This window comes from Gouania willdenowi, chromosome 21 (assembly GCF_900634775.1).
Source record: "Gouania willdenowi chromosome 21, fGouWil2.1, whole genome shotgun sequence".
In the NCBI taxonomy this organism is placed as follows: domain Eukaryota; kingdom Metazoa; phylum Chordata; class Actinopteri; order Blenniiformes; family Gobiesocidae; genus Gouania; species Gouania willdenowi.
In genome coordinates, this window is record NC_041064.1 from 30,824,847 (window position 1) to 30,845,048 (window position 20,202).

Consider the following 20,202-nt stretch of genomic DNA (forward strand, 5'->3'; position numbering starts at 1 on the left):
TGAATCTGAATAATTTCGATATTTGCTGCTTCTCCATTAAATTTCAATGCCTTTCCTGCTAATTGTTTTCACTTTGAAGACATTTTTGGCACTTATAAACCCTTTCCACCACTTTTTCCACCTAATATCGCATATGTTGACCTATTATTGTCACTTTTAATCTCTTTTTTAAACCACATTCATGATTTGTTATGCCCATTATTTGCCACTTTAAACTAATTGTTTCCACTAATTGTTTTAATATTAACACTTTGAATTGAGACTACAACGATTAGTCGACATAATCGATAACGTCAACTACAAAAATTCGTTGCAGCAGATTTGACGCGTCGTTTAATCTTGTAAACATTAAGAAATTATAAAAACAGGTGTGGCCACTTCCTGGTGCAGGTCCTTACATGTCTGTGGGGGGGCGGTACCACTCCTGCCTGACCATTTCAGTGCTGGAAATTGGAAAATACAAGCGAGAAAGAATGGCGGACCAAAGTGTTGAAGAAGCCCGAAAGCTTCGCCCTAAAGTTTCTAAAGTGTGGGAACATTTCAGCGAAGATAAAGCAGTGAATATAAGTTATATGTAAACTATGTGAGGTACAACTGGCTTTCCATGGTAAACACAAGAACCCCGCAGCTGGTGTTCCACGTTCTTCATGTCCAGTGGAAAGGTGAGATCATAAGTCACGTTGATATCTAAAGAATCTTTCATTTTAATCACATGTAGATTTGATAAATAATCAATTGTGTAAATTTATGTAATACTGATAAATGATTAGATTTTTCTTAGTTTGTAGGTAATCTGATAATTTGTAATAAGTATTTTATTGTGATAAATGTATGCAATCTTTAAATTGTGACCTAATACACAGTGCATCATTTTTTTAATAGTGCTCCTAAGCAAAGGCGTTAGGATGAGTTTTTCATGAGGAGAGGTTCATGTACTCCCCAATGGCTAAAGAAAAAAAACAGAACATCCTGAATATGATAGTCATTGATATGAGCCCAATATCCATGGTTGAGGATGATACAGTACAAAGTGTTTCCCTCTTTGCATTATTTCATTTATTTATTTTTTATTGTGATCCCAATTTCTCATGTTGAAAACACAACTATTATAAATGCATTATTTTGTCCTGTCATTGTTTTATTTCCTTTCTGTAAAACTTGCTGTCAGAGTACAACAGGAGGATTTAAGCCCGTGGGTTAAAATAGCGATTTAAAAATATGTACTTCAAAACAAAAACAATGATCGTGACTAGTCGATTAATCGAAAAAAATTATTGACAGATTAGTCGACGACAAAAATAATCGTTATTTGCAGCTCTACTTCAAACCGTATTCACCACTTTTTCTGTCGGTTTTTGGACACTTTAATTTACATCTTTTAACCAATGTCTGCGGTTTTTAAAATCCCATTTCACCACCTTTTCCATCACTTTTAACCCATTTCATTTCTGATTAAAACAAGGATTTACATCTTCAAGATGACAATATACTATGGCACAAAAATTATTAAACTGCCTGGAAAACAGTGTATATTATTCAGATAAATAAATAAATGTGGTTATCACAGATTCATAGAACAATGGACCATCATTTTGCAGATTTTATGGGCCCTAAAAAGCTGTTCCCTTTATTTCCCCTTATAGATGGCCCTGTCTCCACTTGACTGTTCTTGAGGTACAGTGGGGGTCCCCAATCTCTGGCACCTTTTTTTTTTTTTTTTTTCTCCTTGTCTGCACATGCTGTCAAAGGTCAACACTACAAGAAGTGCAATCATTATGAGACAGCAATGCATGTTTTGTTATTGCAATAAAATAAATTGATTTATTTTATTGCTCAATTGTGACCATCACCAGCCCTCCCTAAGGAAGGGTAAGAAATCTTTTATTATAGGGAGGATATAAAAGGGAGAGCAGTGTTACACCTAGGTGGAGGGGGTGGGGGAGAGGGGAAAGGGAGCAGGGAGGAGAGACTCAAGGTAAGAAATATAAAGGGTGGGGAAGAATAGAGAGCCCGCAGAGCCCAGCTCGCCCCTCCACGCCCCCCAGAGACCCACCGCCCCGCCACGCCCGACCGCACCCTCCCGATCTCTACACGGTGGCCCATCCATCAACTGAGGGGCCGGGCCCCCACCAGACAGGCCCAAATCTGTGAGGTTACCCACCACCCTGTTATGATGCCTTTCCATTTCCCAATGGAGAGGCACTTCCCTATCCCCTGAATGAATGTGTGCGTTTAGTGAATGTATGAAGTGCTATTAAAAAAAGGTGGATGGAGGGGAGCGGTGCTCCCCATCCAGAGGTGGGGGGGCAGCCAGAGGTGGGGGTGCCACCCCTCCCCCACTACTTAGTAGCACAGGCGGCGGCCCCCTCCACCCCCAGCCCCAGCCCCACTAACCGGCCCCCCAAGGGTTGGGTATGTGAGTGTGGTGCAACAAGTGGGTGAGCCAGACCTGCTGGGAGTGAGTGACGTGAAGTGTCCATGTAGGAGGCCTGTCTGGTGTGAGCCCGGCCCGTCCGCATGGCAGGCCACCGGAGAGGGTAGATGGCGCAGACGGGCACGCGGCACTGTGGGCCCCAGGGACGCACCGAGCAGCACAACTGGAGACCCCCCGTGCCCCCCCCCCCCCCAGGCGAAGCCAGGCACAAGCCACATCCCCCAGCAGTCCAGGAGTCGACCCCTGCCGCCCGCCCCGCCAAAGCAGGCGGCAGCCGAGCAGGAGAGAGGCCAGGGCATACACCAGGGCCAGCACAGGCCCGCACGACACCACAACATAGCACCCTCCACAGGGGGGCGGCCCCGGCCCCCCCGACGAGAGAGGACGCCACCAACCGCCCAAGCAGGGCCACCCCGCCAGCCACGGACCGATAGGCAGGCAAACCCAAGCCCCCACAGCCAGGCACTGCAACCCCACACCAATTCCGCCAGCAGGGCCCCCCCCCTCCCACGGAGGCCACCCCCAATCACCCATGTGCCGACACGGGACACCCCCGACGCCAGCACAGCCCGAAGGACAGCGAGCTGCTCCATCCTACTCCAATGTGCACTATGAATGGGAATATTCTTACAAAATATGAGAACATTCAATAAAGTATCTGCCCTCATTATGAGTTCCACCAAACGGATGCTTTTTTTTTCTTGTTTATTTATTTTTTATTTCAGGTTAAAGCTTTAAATAGATTTATGTGTGCAAACCAGCCTGAATATATAATAGATCATTTTCTTTGCCACCTATTTGGATCAGAGATAATTAGATATGAGCCACAAATCATGTCATCATAAATAACTCTACACAAGCAGCATGTTAACAAAATTTGTTTCTGAGAAAAAAAGACTAAACACTCTTAACTCCAAGCACAATTGAAACTTGGCAGAAACTCAACAAAGTATGGTAATTATTCACTCACACACATGTCAGAGCACGCAGATAGAGGAGACGCTGTCAGAGAGAGAGAAGACTCAGTAAACAATACTACAGAAAATATTTTAAACTCATGTAGGCAAAAGCTTTGAACCGCAGTATGGAAGTAAAACTGTTCCTCTATGTTCATTTCCAAAAAATCTTCCACAGTTCTTTCAACACCTCTGGTTTTAATTTTGACTAGAACATTCCATGGGTTGGGAGAAATTGTTCTATTAAGAGAGTTGTTTGATGAAAGCACTATTTGCACATATTTAGGTAAGTTGCTAATGGACAGATGTTGTACATACACACTTGAAACTGCCACAGAGAGTTTCTGATCTCTAAATTACTCAAATTCACATTCATCTCCAGTTAATCACAAGCTGCCATTCTGTGCAGACCACAGCAGACAGCAAACGTTTTTCTAATAACAGTCCCTTCAACAGGAATCCTAAGCCTAAAGTTCCTCTGAGACCCACAGGCGTACCATCTCCTTCATACCTGATAGAGCTAATGTGTTGGACACTTAGGCATTGCAAAGGCACTAATTACCATGGCGACAGCCTGGCCGAGTTGAGCTGAATCACTATAGATGGGTTTCCATTACAAAACTTTGCAAAATAAAATAAATATTTCTCATGTCTACAAAGTGTAATTGTACTTTGAACGTGTTTCCATTGAATGTTACTTTGAGCAGGAGCCGAGTCGTAACTCCCGTGAAATCTAATCCCGCGATACTTTGCTGCAGAAAGATGGATGCTCCAAACCTCCTTAAAACTCTTCGTTGCTGTTTCACATCTAATGTGGCAGTAATAATTTCAAAGTATAATGCTAAGAAATGTCTCGGTCTCCTCATCTGTTTACATGTTTTCTCAGAGATAAGTGGTCATGTGACCAGGTACCTACCTCACATTCAGACATCCATTTTGTTCCGCTTTATCCGGGACAGGGTCGCGGAGGCAGCAGTCTCAGCAGAGATGCCCAGACCTCCCAATCCACGCACACCTCCTCCAGCCATTCTGGGGGGACCCCGAGGCGACACCAGGCCATCTCAGAGACATAGTCCCTCCAGCATGTCCTGGGCCTTCCACGAGGCCTCTTCCCAATAAGACATGTCTGAAACACCTCCCGAGGGAGGCGACCAGGAGACATCCGAAACAGATGCTCGAGCCACCTCAGCTGGCTCCTTTCGACGTGAAGGAGCAGCGACTCTACTCCGAGCTCCTCCTGGGTGACTGAGCTTCTCACCCTATCTGGAAGGGTGCGCCCAGCCACCCTGCGAAGGAAACTCATTTCGGCCGCCTGTATCCGCGATGTTGTCTTCTCGGTCATTACCCAAATCTCATGACCATAGGTGAGGGTAGGAACGTGTTGCTGGTACCTCACATTCAGTGACGTGCATTTGCAGAAAAAGTGTTTCCATAGCACTTTTGCGACACATTTCAATATCGAATAGTCTGAAATACCTCCTCATGAAAGAGTAAAAATGTTTTAGCTATGTTTGTGTGTTTTTTTCCAAAATTCAGGTGTTTCCATTACCAGTTTTTATTGCGCTATATAGATTTTGTGCATTTCCATGGGTAATGGAAACCCAGCTTGTGAGAATAATTCCGGATTTCTGTTGCGCCATCATCGAAACATCAATTGAATAAAATACCTCACAACAGATGCAAAGAATGATGCTTATTTTGTTTCAAATCCACACTGAGTCACCAACTTTTAGATAAAGTACAAGCACATGGAGATCATTGATAATAATCAGACCAATAACCGTCAGTAAGCACAAATAAACAACACCAGTGATTTATAGTAAGTAAGTCCAGACTGAAGATGATACACAGCCGATGGTGATTTTAACGCTGACTCAAGAGTATTTCAGGCAGGCAGCTGACGTGCCAGAGGCTATGTGGTTTTATGTGAGTGTGTGTGTGAAACAGTGTGTGTCTGTAATTAGTCCTGACCTCAGACGTTGTAAATCACACCTAAGAGGGAAAGCCCCTGCCCACCCTCCACCCCCCATTCCTCCACGTTCACACAAGCAATGGATGTGTGAGCGTTTCTGTGAGCATTTGTGACTTTGTCTACGTGTGTACCAGTGCACTACAGCTGCCAGTGAAACAACTGAGCAATTTACAGAACCAAAACGCTTTGTCTTAGAGGAGAACCAAACCAACCCTCCAGTCTATCCATCAATGACACATGACAATGGCAAATCAATCAAACAAAATCAACAACGCAAAACACCATTAAAGAAACATAAACAATTATTTATATAGCCTCCATACTCTCCCAACAAGATATATCTCATGGCACAGCAATGCATCCGCTGTTTGTGCTGGAAACACAGAAACACGGAGAAAATGAAAACAATAACAACTCGGAACAGCCTCAGTGAGGCTCATCCATAAAGCCAATCCTTCCATTCACTGTGGAAAGTACGAAACATGTTCTGACCTTACCTTTGCTGAAGGTCTAGTAGCTCAAGTGTTGGTCTCCCATCTTTTAAAAGCTGTTGTTTTCCCTCAAAATAAAGTTTTGTTATCGTCTCTAGCGCTGTCATCCTACCTGTAGTGTTATCCCGCCCACTAGCTAGAGAACGCAGCAGCGGCAGCGCTGTACCAATTCACTAATGCACTGTCAACTTACGTATAGCATTCAGCATAGCATGGCTACGCCCAAAGGCAGCGTAGAGAGCTGCAGAGTGAGACTTTGACTGCAGCGGCAGTTTGGATAAAATCCGATAAAAGACACATAAATTGGTACAAATTAAACTATTTATTTACCATCAGAAAATTCTCCAAAAACACATAAAACTATTCCAAAAATGAAAAAAAAAAAAACACAGTAATACACAAAAATATACAAAACAAGAGCAAGAATACATCAGAAAAAATAAAAATAATTACAACATAAGGGTGTGCGATATGACGATATTAGATTTCAACAAATCACAGGAGATCGTAGAACCGTTTGTAGTTCACATTTTAACCCTTGCGGGGCCGTGTCTGCATCATACAGCTGTGGTCCAGTGACGTGCCGTCAGGGTAGGCAAGGTAGGCAGTGCCTACCCAAGAGTGAATTGATATTATGATTATTTTTTTATTATTATAATATACTCATAAATTATTTATTTTTCCATTTCCAATATCCTACAGTACCTATAAGTTTGAAAGTGTCCGCATTTTGTGTGTTTCATAGCCCAAATTACTAAACAGCGCTATTTCCTGGAACAGCTGCACAGTCTTTTTTTTTTTTTTTTCACTCCGCTGTAAGGCAGAGGGAGGCCACGCCCCCTCCCAAAGGCACGTTGCTCTTCTGCCTCCATTCCCATTGCCTGTTTTTACGTGTTTGCGCATGCGCAGTCAGGTCCCCAAGATGACAACCATACATGCAAAGGCAGCTCTCTACGCTGCCTTTGGACGTAACCGCGCTATGCTAAATGCGTGACCGCTGCTGCTACGTTCTCTAGCTAGTGGGCGGGATAACACTGCAGTCATGATGACAGCGTTAGAGATGATAGAGAAACTTTTTTTTGAGGAAAAACGACAGGTTTTAAAAGATGGGAGACCAACACCTGAGTTACCAGAGCTTCAGCAAAGGTAAGGTCAGAACATTGTTGGTACTTTCTACAGTGAATAGTACAAAAGGAAGGATTGGCTTTGTGGATGCTCCTCACTGAGACTGTTCTGAGTTGTTTTTGTCATTTTCTCTGTCTTTCCACCACAAACAATGGATGTGCTGCCGTGTCATGAGATATATCTTGTTGGGAGAGTATGGAAGCTATATAAAATAATTATTTATGTTTCTTTAATGGTGTTTATGATGTTGATTTTGTTAGATGGCTAAATGCTTGTTCATGTGGATCTTGTTGGTTTTTAACTTTCTTATTATGACTTTTATATTTTGATAAGCACATTGAGATGTTGGGAATTGCTTTAGACAAACAAAATTGATTTGAATTGAATTAACACTTGCCAGCAGAATCATATGAAATTGTCATTGGTGGTCTCGATTTGCAACGTGCCTACCCAACCCTAGTGGTCATGGCACGTCACTGCTGTGGTCCATACACAGAACATCCAATGGTTTTTTCTCTGCCAAATCACACCATTTGCTAGTCAGCATGTCAGCATAACAGACGTTAATTAAGATTAATTAAGCGATTAAACGGGGCAAAAGTACGCTACGCTCCCTCTCCCCCCAGTGCACGAACACAGAGTTAGCTGTGCTGCTTCCTCCGTGTTAGCGGCTGTCTGTCAGAGGTTCAGTGCAGATGTCTGTCTGTCTGTTAAACTGCATCAGTTCTGCGTGTTGAAGCACTGAAATATGCTTGAGAAAACACTGCATGTGTTTCTCTTCTATATCTAACTCTGTCGCTGCGCTGTAGCTCACGGAGCTGTTTCCATATTCTTAAAGAGACAGTGTCCTGAATGTGATTTACTTTAAAAACCACTTTCAACAACTCAGAGCTGCCCTGAAAAAAAGCAACACTACATAATTTAATCACATTTCAGCCTTAATGTAGGAAAAAGTATAAAGCCAAATAATAAAAAATGGACTTTATATCACCTATTGCTATTTTGAGGAAAAATATAGAGATATAAATATTGGTCCATATCACCCAGGCATAATGTAACCAAAGCAGTAACGTTTTTTCTTGTAAAGGATATGATTGTCTAAACTGTGTGAAATGAGGCGTACAAATAGGATTTTATTAATATGTGTGTTACCTCAATAACAAATATAAATTACTAGACTGATATGATGCCTTGTTATGTAGCAAGTGTTGCTAATGCTAATGCTACACCACTTTGGTTAAACAAAGTAAAAAGACTGTTTGTGACTAAAATAACTTGTCAGCCTTTTTGTTTGATGTTAACTGTACAAGGAACCAGTTTACATACAATAAAAAAAAGATAATTACCTTGTCCAAAATTATCTTTTATTCCTTTTTTCCATTTAGGGCAATGATTTTAAGAAGGTGATTTGGTTTGTTTTATTGGTAAATAACTTTAAAATAGTCTAATTTTACATAGAAAAATCGTGATATGATATTTTTCCCATATCGCTCAGCCCTATTACAACACTGCAGGTAAATCCAGTAAAAGACAAGAGAAACGCAGAAAATACTCCAAAAACACACAAATATTAGTACACACTCCCCTCCCCCCCAAAAACACATCAGTAATACACAAAATTAATCAGAAAAATATTCAAAATTACAGAAAATTACAACAAAAGTACACAAAAAGACAATATAAACACAAAAATGACTCAGCAAACCCACAGTACTAACAAACAAGCAAAACGACAACCGAAATACACAAAAACTGCTCCATAAAACCCAAAATGGTAGCACAAATACGCAATATGACTCCAAAAAACATATATTTCATAGAGGTGTCCCGATCCAATATTGATATCGGATATCGGCCCGATATCAGCCAGAAAACGAATATCAGATTTTAACGGACTGCATCTAAAATCACTGATATAAGCTCTCTGATAAAATTTTCCACTCCAGCACTTCTATCTAGTGTTGTGTTCAAGACCACACTATCCGAGACCAAGACTTGCCCGAGACCAGAATGCACCGAGACCAAGATAAGACCAAGACTTTCGGGAGCCGAGACCGAGTCAAGACCAAGACCGAGACAAGCCGAGACCAAGACCATAAACTTTTTTTTTTTTCAATTTAAAAAAATATATAAATAAATAAAATTATGACAAGGTTCGACAGTTAAATAACATTCTCTGTTTAATTTTAGTTTATTTTAAATGCATTTGACGGACAAAAAAGGTGCCTGCAAAAAATTAACTAAAATATTAAAACTACTACTGATAAATTCACAATTATTCTACATATTTGAAAACAAGATTTTTATGTCAGCTGAATGTACAGCAAGTGTTTAAAAGCATTTCTGCCAAGAAATAATGATTCTTGATTCTGATTCTTTGAGTTGTTCAGGTTTAACAGGTCACAGAGTTCACAAGATATTTTTTTAGTTTGAAAAAGCCTTTACACAGGTTATTTTTATTAATTCACTTAGTTGATATAGTTTAATTTGGTTGCTGTAATGTAACTAGGATATTCAATTAACAAAGGTTTCCAGCTGTAATTGTAAAAGTGAAACTTTCTGAAATAAAAGTCTAAAAAACATAGAGCTACAGGTAGATGTGAAACTAAATAAAACAAACTCAAACCCTGGAACAGTCATGTGACAGATCAATCAATAGTTATTGTTGAGAATTATTATTATTATTCTGGATACAGTGGAAACAGAAACTATAAAAAAAAAATTATATTGTGAACCTGTTTATATTGTGTGGAACATATTACATACATAAATGTAATTGGAGTCTATAGCCACAAAAAAACACCACTTTAAAAAGAAAATAGACTAATATAAGACCTTTACCTTTATTTGAGTCATTCTGCGCATGTGCAACATGTGGTGATGACGCGCTGGTGACGACATAAACCAAGATGGCGGCGGCCCAGACTACACATGTGATGTAAATGTATGTTTATTGTTTCTGTGTACAACACTTTGTGATTTTATCTGCGAAAAGCGCTTTATAAATAAATACTTACTACTTACTTACAGCTGACACTATGTCATAAAAGCCTTCAAAGACATGGATATAATGAAAAGAGTGGATGGACAGAGGCATAAACATGCAGACTTTCACACGGACACACACAGACCTATTAAACACACACGGACCACGGTAAATGGAACAGGCTTCACTGGCCAGCAGGCACTAGGACCCAGAGGCGGAGTAAATGCGTCTTCATACTGCATTCACAGGCTGTAATATCATCAGTTTATCATTTTACCAGTTATTAGAGCTACTGTCTTTACCAGGGAGATAATATTTATTACTGGTGATTGTTTTCTGGAGTTTTACTGGGATTTTTACCGGTGATTAGTTCACATCTCCCTTGCGCTCCACGGTCCAAACTGACACCGTAGCCAGACGCACACACACACACACACACACACACACACACACACACACACACACACACACACACACACGTCACTCAGTCACATTAAGGAAGGTTGCGGTCATTATCGGGGGTGGACTAAAGAATGAATAAAAGATTGTTTTATCCCGTTCTTCTCCGTGTTATTATCACATTATAAAAAAGTTTAAAAATAGCAGGAATTAGTGCTGGTCTCGAACGGTCTTGAGAGAAAATCCCGAGTCCGAGACAAGACCAAGTCAAAATGTTTCAGAGTCCCAGACGAGACTGAGACCTTTAAAATTTGGTCTCGAGACCAAGACCGGTCTCGACTATCACAACACTACTTCTATCTATAGGTGACTGTGGATAGCTAAAAATGTTTGCGTAGTTTAGAAGTTCTCTTACAGTTAAGAAAAAAAAACTTTTGTGAATACAGGTCCTAATCTAGGGCTAAAAAACAGGAGTAAGAATACCTGTTGAATTTAGCAAGGATTCAACTGACTGGCTAATTAACACACTCCGGTCAAACCGTTAGCAAATATCATTAATTACCAGCTCACTGGACACAATATTCCCTAACATTCACAAATCAAATCAAATGAAGTGATTCTCCCTCCCTCCTGTTCATCTTTGATCAGCGCAGACAGAGACGTCACACACGCATTGACCAATCAAATGCGGCATGAAGAGAAAAAGCGGCTCCCAATCAGGAGCGTCAAAAAGAGCCGTTTCTCTGCGTGAGATATACACGGTGTGGCGTGTGAACAGGTTAAAATGCATGTGTCTCAAGCCCAATGCGTGAGATTTGAGAGCTTTGGAGCTGCCTTTTTACTTAAATGCTTTTCATCTTGGGGAACTGACCGCATGCGCAAACACATAAAAACACGTTATGGAAACAGAAGCAGAGCAACAATGTGCTTTTGGGAGGGGGTGTGTCCTCCTCCTGCCTTACAGCTGAGTGAGACTGTGCAGCATCTCTGACGTACCAGGAAATGGCGAAAGTGTCAGCACAAAATGCTGATACTTTCAAACTTATAGGTACTGTAGGCTATCGGAAATGGAAAAATAAATCATTTATAATTATATTATAATTAAAACAAATAATCAAAATATCAATTCATCCTAGGCACTGCCAACCTTGCCTACCCTGACTGCACATCACTGATTGCCAGGTGATTAGTGATTACTCCAAATCCTGATTTTTCCTGCAGCAATAGTGTTGAAGTGATTTTCAGGTGAGCCTCGGGCAAACTAATTATGCCAAAATGTGCTGTGGTAACCTTGGAAGGTAAAAACCAAAAAGTAACCTCAATAGTAATTAAGGGCAATTGCACAGTAGCGTAGAGCTGCCACAGGTGAAAATATATTTTGGATCACTATGTTGTATGTTACAATAAAATTATATTGCACAAACATTATATTGTACGTCGAACAATATAATTATATTGTACAAACAATATTGAATATTGTACAAACAATGTAGTATATTGTGCAAACAATATATTATATTTTACGAACAACATAACTATATTGTACAAACAATATAATTACATTGTTGGAAAGTCTCATGATCTAACCTTACGGATTTTGATGGCTGCAGGATTTGATCAAATTCTACTTCATGCTTGGGCTGAGGCATGGAAAAATCATCATGATTCTTATTTCAGTGGATGATATTAATACTATGAACACATTGAGGAGAAAGCTTAAAAGTATGGGACTATCTAGGGTGTACCCCCGCCCAGCCTGGAACCTGATGACAGCAGGAGATAGTCACCAGCAGACCCCCGCAACCCATATATGAGTAGAATACAGCGCACACTCGCACTTTACGAGGTCCGAATGTATGCACACCCACCCCTTCCCTCGCTGCCTTAGGACACGTCCTACCCTGGCCCCTAGAAAAAGATGACGTTCATCTTCCATGTGGGAAAGGAACTCTTCAGACACACAAAGATTACACAGAAACCGTAATAGTGGAAAAACCATGTTTTGACACTCATCTATCACTGCATGTGCATGTGTACGTCACCTACTTACTCCTTTTACTCCTGGCTTAAATCCACTCCCTCCATCATCTGTACATTATTATGTCATGTTTGTACAATATAAGTATATTGTTTGTACAATGTAATTTCATGTTTGTACAATCTAATTATATTGTTCATACAATATAGTGATCCAAAATATATTTTCACCTTGGACCCAATATAATATATGCAATAAAAAGTACTGGTCGTCAAAATAACGTACTTTTTATTGGGTATATATTTTTGATACTAGTCTAATTTGTCATGTATTGTCATAGTTTGATGACAAATACTTTTTATAAAGTATATTAAATATTAAACGGTTAAAAAAAAAAAATCTCTGTAAGTACAGAGTGCCCTTGAACAAACGAGTGGCACTGAATGAGGAACAGGTGCTCAAATATTACTGGATCCTATACGCACATGAACCAGAAACACAGTAAAAAGACGTGTCAAGGACAGGACAGCAAATTAGAGAAATCCGGTTGTACCAAACAGGCAAATAGATTTTCCAGATAGTTGTATTGACAAAATAAAGGTTTTTTATCTTTAACATCATGCGTTTGCATCATTTAACTGTCTCGAAAGCTCATTGGTTAATGCTAAAGTTGAATTTCCATTCATTTAAGCTACAGGTGCCTGCACTGATGATTCTGAAGGCCTGAGGTCAGATATTTGAACCTGGCAACACATGATGGCTGATATGATTGGATAAAAGCTCATAAATCCCTTTAAAGCAGAGCAACCAAGAGCAAAGCTATAGAACAAAGAATATAACTATGAGGAATGATTGAATACATTTTTGTGGAAAAATATATCAACATCACATTTATATTCTGATGATGTTTAGGCCAACAGAGAATGCCTTGAGGCCCTGACGACCTACCACTGGACAGTAGACAAGAAACTACTTGCATTGAGACAATTGCATCAGTTAGTGTGTTACGATGAAGTTTGACAATTACCATAAGTAGTAATTTTCTACACAAGCTTAACCCACTCAAAGTCATGGGTCGCCTATTCATGCCAATAGCAGAAAACACCAAGGGAAAGGTTTTCCTGCATAAACGCTATCGACAAATAAGTACACACACACACACACACACACACACACACACACACACACACACACACACACACACACACACACACACACACACACACACACTATGGGGGTGGATCGCTTCTAAATTCATGCGCACCAGTCTAACGTATGAGTACCTGCATGCCTAACTTTCACTAAACTTACCTAATTTACGTAGTTAGGTGTAGTGGCAGTTGTGGCGTGAGTGAAGCTATAGCGATCAGGTGCGCTACACTATGAAGCACCGTCTGTGTGACATGGAAACACTTAGAAAAACTTGTTAGCCATGCAGGCATGTATATGTGCATGTCAGTAAGTGTGTGTGTGTTGAGTGTCGTATCCTGTCCAATCACAGCAACGATCTGACTCAGAGCGTAACACTACAGTCACTACCACTTTATAGACGGGTGTCGTGATACAGACTGTAACCGGACTAAATGGTGGTCTGTTATACACTCACACACACACTTAGATATCTGTACGCATGTATACGCCTAGACGCGTAAGCACCAAATATTTTTTTCTAAGTGTTTATTTGTCATGTAGACGGTGATCGATAGTGAAGGTCACCTGATCGCTGGAGCTTCACTCACACCGCACCTGCGTCTACATGTGACTGATATATTTATGTTTGTTAGGTGCACATCCAGGTGTGGCATAGGTGTGCATACAAAACGTGTTAACGCGTTAACACATCTGCAAGCACACATGCGCGCATGACTTGTGCATTGTGCCCGTGTACCCATTCTAATATGGAAAATGTAGAGCAGGTGCGCTACACTACGAAGTAGTTTACGTGTTTACGCATTCCTTTACGGTTTAGTTGGACTGGTGCACATGAATTTAGAAGCGATCCACCCCCCATACACACGCACGCACGCACACACACTCGCACTCATATGGCCACTCTTAAAACTCTAAAGACCCCGACATATGTGCTTCTGAATGGTGTGAGAACACTGGAGAACATGTAGGAAACATTGCCATGCTCAGGGAGAACATGCAAAATCCAGAAAAAAAAGGTCCCTGATTAACATCTGGAATAGAATCTTCTCAATTTAAGGCCAAATAAGTCAAAACAACTGTAAATACTACCTATAAACATCACACTGTAAGACCACTGTGATTCCTTACCATCTGCATGTTGTCTATTCTATTTTATTCCGAACAAAAAGTTTTTAATTACAATATATATGATTGTCAACACCCCTGCGACCCTGATAAACGGGAATTAGCGGGTTTGAAGATGGATGGATGGATGATTGTCAACACCTACTTCCGGAATTCTTTCCTCCTATTCTCTTACAAGGTGTACAACATGAATTGCATTTTGTTTCATTGTACCAGCCACAGGATTAATTTTCTACTTTGTGCTAAAGCAAAATATTTGAAAGGTGAGAGAGGTGACCTCCTGTCACACCACTCCAGTTTAGGAATCTCTGCCTGACAGCAAGATAACCAAGGTTTTAATTCCTGCACAAAGCCAAGTCACCTAAAGTCCTAGAGTATTAAGATTAAATCGGGGCTTTCACCCTTATTGGTCTTGTTTTGTATTTCATTACAGATATGAAATTTGTCCTCTGCATTTAACCCATCCCTGAGGACCAGTGGGCAGCCATTTTTGAGGCGCCTAGGGAGCAGTTAAGGATTAAGGGACTTGCTCAACATCCCACAGTGATGGTCCGGGTGAGTTTCGAACTGGCAATCCTCCAATTTCAAGCCCATATTGTTCAGAATCAGAATCAGAAATGTTTTAATGGCCATGTACAGTTTTAAGGACAGTACAAGGAATTTGTCTTGGTAGTTGGTGCACTAAACAAAAAAAAAAACAAAAAAAAACAAAGAACAACCCAGCAACAATAATAATAATAATGATAAAGATAAAGGATGAGGGATAAATAAAGGATAGATAGAGAATAAAGGATAAAAAGGATAAATATAAATATATATATATATATATATATATATATATATATATATATATATATATATATATAGTGCAGCAGATAATGTCATCATGGAGGTGGTGATCGGGTGGGGGGGGTTCAGTGGGTGACTTGGGGTGTGTTCATGTGGATGGTGGCAGAGGGAAAGAAGCTGTTTTTGTGTCTGGAGGTTCTGGTCCTGATGGACCGAAACCTCCTTCCAGAAGGGAGAGATTGAAACAGTTTATGACCGGGGTGGGAGGGGTCGGCCACAATCTTTCCTGCACGCCTCAAAATCCTGGAGGCGTACAGGTCCTGGAGGGAGGGCAGATTGCAGCCGATGACCTTCTCTGCAGAGTGGATGATACGCTGCAGTCTGGCCTTGTCCTTGGCCGTAGCTGCAGCGTACCAGATGGTGATGGAGGAGCAGAGGATGGACTGGAAGATGGAGCTGTAGAAGTTCACCATCATCTTTGTCGGCAGACTGAACTCCTTCAGCTGCCGCAGGAGCTGGAGCTGTTGTTAGCTCAGTCAGCATAGTAGGCATCAGGTAAAGCTTTGCTCTTGATGAGAAATTCAGACAAAAATGACATTTTGTGATTGTGTCGCACTCAAGTCCACACTATCTGAGAGCAGGACTTGCCCAAGTCCAGAATGCACTGAGACCAAGACTTTCGGAAGTCAAGACAGAGTCAAGACCAAAATCAAAACAATCAATTTGAAAAACCGTGACCAAATCAATTAATTGAGTTGTATTTTATTTGACAAAGAACAATAAGGACTCTGCAACTCTTTCAAAGCACAACATGCAAAACTCTCAAATCTTGATAAATTTGTTCAACTAAATTCCTGCCAAATATGATCCTTGTATGTTTTTAAAAGCCACTGATTAGTCCAGAATTATCATAAATATCTGAAAATAAGACGTTTATTTGTCAAGTGAAAGTACTTGAAAGAGTTCAGAGGGATTTCTGATTAGAAATAAGCTGGACTGATGTCTGAGTTTTTGCAGGTGTCTGACACATAAGGCCCATTAAAAAATGATTCTAAAGAGGCAGAATCAGTAAATTAATAATGCTAATAGCTTGAAGTCATACTACATACTACTTAATTAGTAACAGTTCCAAGTTGTTCTCCTTATTAGCACATTAATGAAGTTGAAAAATAGCAGATAAGTGTTGGTGTGGATAAATCAAACACTACTATCCATCCTTGGGACAATGAAGGAGTTGAAAAGTGCTTTTCAAAATGTGTTGTAGATTATGCCCCCTGCAATACTTGTGACATGAAATGTAACACCAGCTGTGAGAATCCTTCTAATGTGAGGAAGCACCGGGTTAGGCACAAGGCTGAAGCCCTTCAAAACTCTTCCACTCCTTCAGAGCGAGGGATACAGTCAGTGTGGATGTGGAATGGGCTCAGCTCTTCCCCAAGAAAGTTATTGAATAAATAACTGCACAAGGAATGAAGACAAACAGTTAACGTAGTACATTATTAGTTTGTATTAATTCATTTTTTTTGAATAATATACCATCATTTAAAGGTGAATTGAAACCAATAGAAGGCGCACGTTGGCATAGAGGTTAGCACGTCCGTCACACAGCAAGAAGGCCCTGGGTGGACACTATCTTTTCAACAAGTCTGTTTTTTTTAAGAGTAAAACGTGTATCGGCTTTGGTATATGCATTGGCAAATACTCCAAAGTCGTTTCCTCAGTATCGGAAACAAAAAAGTGGTTTCCTGCCATCTCTAATCCATACCGTATCAGTTCAAATGTGAAAAATACCCATTCCCAACCACAACACTACTTTGTGAAGTGAGTATTGAAAATCAAGAAAGCTTTTCTATCAAAACATTTCATAGTGTTTAACTGTAGATTAAAAAAATAAATAAAAATGAGCACCAAAAATACAACTGATAAGTCATACTAACGAATGAAGTGCATGTGATAATTTTCTAGTAATGCACCCAAATTTTATGAGACTTTAATGAAAGTTTGATAGACATGTCGGCTACTTTGGGTATCTGTCAAGCCCAAAGTGAAAGCTTAATCTAATATTTATAATATTTTGATTACATAACAGTAGCCTGCCGTTAAAGTCTTCCAATCTGATAAAGTAAAGGGGTACTTATCAGATTGGAAACATACTACACTTGGGCAGCATGACCACAAATTGGACACAAAGTTTCATGAGTTTAGATACATTAGAGGCGGTGTGTGGGTGAAGATGATTAGTTATGAATTCCAACCTTCAGCTGCAAACACAAGCATGGAAATATAGAAATATTAAGATACTCAAAATGAGTGGAAAAATCTCTCATATTGGAAGCTTTTACCAAGTGCATTTATTATTCTACAAAGATTTTTTTTCGTGTTTCTCTCAGTTGAATGCAAAACATTGTAACCTTATAAACAATTAATTTCAGTTTCTTGACACAGGTGGGGGAAAAGCATGGCTGTAACACTTCATGCTAGAAAACTGCATTAGTACTTTAGTAAATGCAAGATTTTGAATGGATTTGTTATAAAGGTTTTGTGTTGCTCTGTTTAAGTGCTTGTTTTCGATAGTTGCTTATAGGAAGTCATGACAACATTTTCCAAAGAGCAAAAGAGGGATTAAAAGCAGGTCTTTGGTTAAAAGCTGGTTGTTGATTCTGTCGCACTGCCATAGAAACTACTGGTTTTTAGCAGTTGGAAGCTTGGGCTTGGGGTGTTACTTTTAAGCATTGCTTTCACAGTTCTCTCATCGCACACCAAATAATGTCTCTGCAGAGTTGCTCAGCATTGATACATCTGCCTTGTATTTGTTACCCTATACACTAGAGTCGTGTGTCATACACTCCGTCTTAAGAATTGGTTCTTTGATGGCCAAGAAAGTGACCTTTCAGTACTTGAAACTATTGTCTGTGTTAATGGTTTCTCTTGAGGCTAAACCACATCAAATGGCTGGCAAATGCACAGGCAGCAACAGAATGATGATGACGATCCCCTTTTAAACCATTTACAGTTGGAGTTCCTCTCAAGCTTGTGATGCTGCTCTGCAGCTGTGTGTGTTCTCTTAGCCAAAGAAGCTGCCTTTATAGTTGTTACTTGAAAAACTTTGGCACTTCCACTGCATGTGTCAGGCTTAAAAGGCAGAGAAGTTAGAGTGATAAAGTTTTCTAAAATGTGTCCTATTAATTTGATCTCGTGCTTATCAAGATTGTGCACTGCACAAACTAACCTTCATAGACAAACACAGTAACATGTAAGGTTACCAACTGTACCATAAAATACAGTATTATACTATATTTGAAAGATAAACTACCTGTACAATATTGAACTGATATACAATAGTACACACTTAATCCTTTATTAGTGAAGATGTAGGAGGTATCCTCACTATTGTTATCCATTTTTTCTTCCGTCTGCGTTAACGCCTACACCGTTTGTCCGATTTTGACAAATAAACTATAAAAAAAATCAGAAGGTTCCCGAGATTTATGCTATTGCTTTTATAATTTGTAACTTTTCAACTTTTTGACTTACTACATTTTTTCTTTCCCATTAGGGAAAGGTCATTTTAGACCTTTCAGCTTTTTAAACCTTCAAGCCCTTCATTCCCAGCCTTTCTTCAACTGATTTTGACCATTCAACCTTTAAAATGTTCAGCTACTACCTTCAACCCATTTCAACTTTTTTTTTTTTTTTTAACTTATTTCAACCTATTCAACCCATTTTGACCTTTTTGCTAATGTTCAGCTATTGCTAGGTTAATGCTTAGCTAATGCTATGTTAATGCTATTGATTAGGTTGATACTAATGCTAGGTTAATGCCATTATTTTTTAAACTTTACATTAGTGTTTTTGCACTCAGCATGTCACAAGCACAATTTAAAGTTCCATATTTCCGCCAATATTTGCCCGATTGGAAAAAAGTTTGGCTCATGTGTATGGTTTGAGTTTTAGTGTTGTTTTGTATTTCCTTTCCTTTCTTTAGGGGTCTATTCTCCCATCTGGACTTAAGCGCTTTTTTGCGCGCCTGCAATTACGCACTTCTCTCCTGCTCGTATTCTCTGGTCCAGGCTGCTGACTCGCCCACCGCGCGTAAGGAGCCAAAATGCGCGTAAGTGTGAATGAAGGCGGGCTGAAGGAAAGGAGGCGGTGATGTCAGGGTTAGAAGTGCGCAAGAGGAAAAGGACAGATTTGAATGGTAACACCCACATTTCAGGGCTGCTCCACCCACAGTGCGTAACTGGGATTGAAGGTGCGCAGCGACTGACTTAAGTGCAGGGGGAGAATAGCGCGCAGCCAAAAACAGCGCCGCTGCGCTGCTTTTTGGACTTACACTCATGGGAGAAGAGAGCCCTTATAGTTTTTTTGTGTTTTTTTTGTAGTCATTTTATGTGTTTTTGAAGTCATTTTGTGGATTTTTCTGTCATTCTATGTATTTTTCTATCATCTTAGGATTTTTTGGATATATTTTGCGCATTTACTTTGGTGACCGCAAAAAATTAGACTGAGGTCTTAATGTGGTCCCTGGTCTGCCATTTGCCAGCAATTTGTGGTAAATATAAAAGAAATAGGATACATTGTCATCATAAAACGTGTAGACACATATCCACCTGTATATAAATAAAACCTGTGGGCCAATGTTTATCATTTGCTTAATCTTAATATCAAATTCGGAGAATTAAGTAGGGCTGTTACACATCGGGGCGTTTTCTCAGAACAGCAGGTTTGGGCATGCAGCTCCCACCAGAGTAATTCCCTATAGCTTTATCTTGTCACACAAACTGAGTGCAGAGTC

At 40.1% G+C, this 20,202-nt stretch overlaps 1 protein-coding gene across 1 annotated transcript in view; it reads right to left on the minus strand.

Moving 5' to 3' along the window:
* The window catches only part of LOC114455270 (insulin-like growth factor-binding protein 2-B), a 45,134-nt gene that overhangs the window by 17,155 nt on the left and 7,777 nt on the right, over positions 1 to 20,202 (minus strand). The window lies entirely within an intron of this gene.